The following is a 592-nucleotide window of genomic DNA, read 5'->3' as shown; positions in this document are numbered from 1 at the left end:
CAGTTTGTTATCATTAGAGTAGGAAGTATGTGCATTTGTCATCGTAAAGTTTGGTCTGATATTTCAAAGGAAAATGAGAGACTCAGTTGCTGCTTCTTCTTCTAACACAATTCCATTGAACTTTAATTTGTGTCATAATGATCAGGAATTGATGGTGTTAAACTGAAGGATGGTCGAGTCGTGCTAGCTTACAACACAATCTCGAGGGGTGTTCTGAAAGTTGCAGTTTCTGAAGATGATGGGGACTCGTGGCATGATGTTGCAACATTAGAGGATACATCAGGGATGGAGTTCTCTTATCCAGCTGTGATCCAAGCTAGTGATGGATTAGTTCATATCACCTATACATACAATAGAACTCAGATCAAGGTAACAACATATATAATTCGGTGAATGAGATGAGATGAGATTACTAGCTTTAGCACTATCATTTTTGGTATATATGAGTGTTGTGTTGTTTTCCAGCATGTAGTCTTTCAGCCTAATTAATGAAGTAAAGATGGCGCTCCGCTGTTGGATGAAGAAGAAGGCGACGGGAACGTAGTATGTGTGTGAGTGATGTGATTTGATTGCATTTTGATGAGTTTGTGTG

The 592-nt window shown here is 38.9% G+C and overlaps 1 long non-coding RNA gene across 1 annotated transcript; it reads left to right on the top strand.

Annotated features, from left to right (window-relative positions):
- The first annotated feature begins 104 nt into the window (after positions 1-104).
- LOC116017781 lies at positions 105-522 on the top strand. The gene is made up of 2 exons (XR_004097963.1): positions 105-369; positions 466-522. It is a non-coding gene; the product is annotated as an uncharacterized LOC116017781 (long non-coding RNA).
- The last annotated feature ends 70 nt before the right edge of the window (positions 523-592 follow it).

The sequence above is a fragment of the Ipomoea triloba genome, chromosome 4, assembly GCF_003576645.1.
Source record: "Ipomoea triloba cultivar NCNSP0323 chromosome 4, ASM357664v1".
Taxonomy (NCBI): Eukaryota; Viridiplantae; Streptophyta; class Magnoliopsida; order Solanales; family Convolvulaceae; genus Ipomoea; species Ipomoea triloba.
Note: the sequence above shows the minus strand (reverse complement) of the source record. Positions and strands in the feature narration are given on the sequence as shown.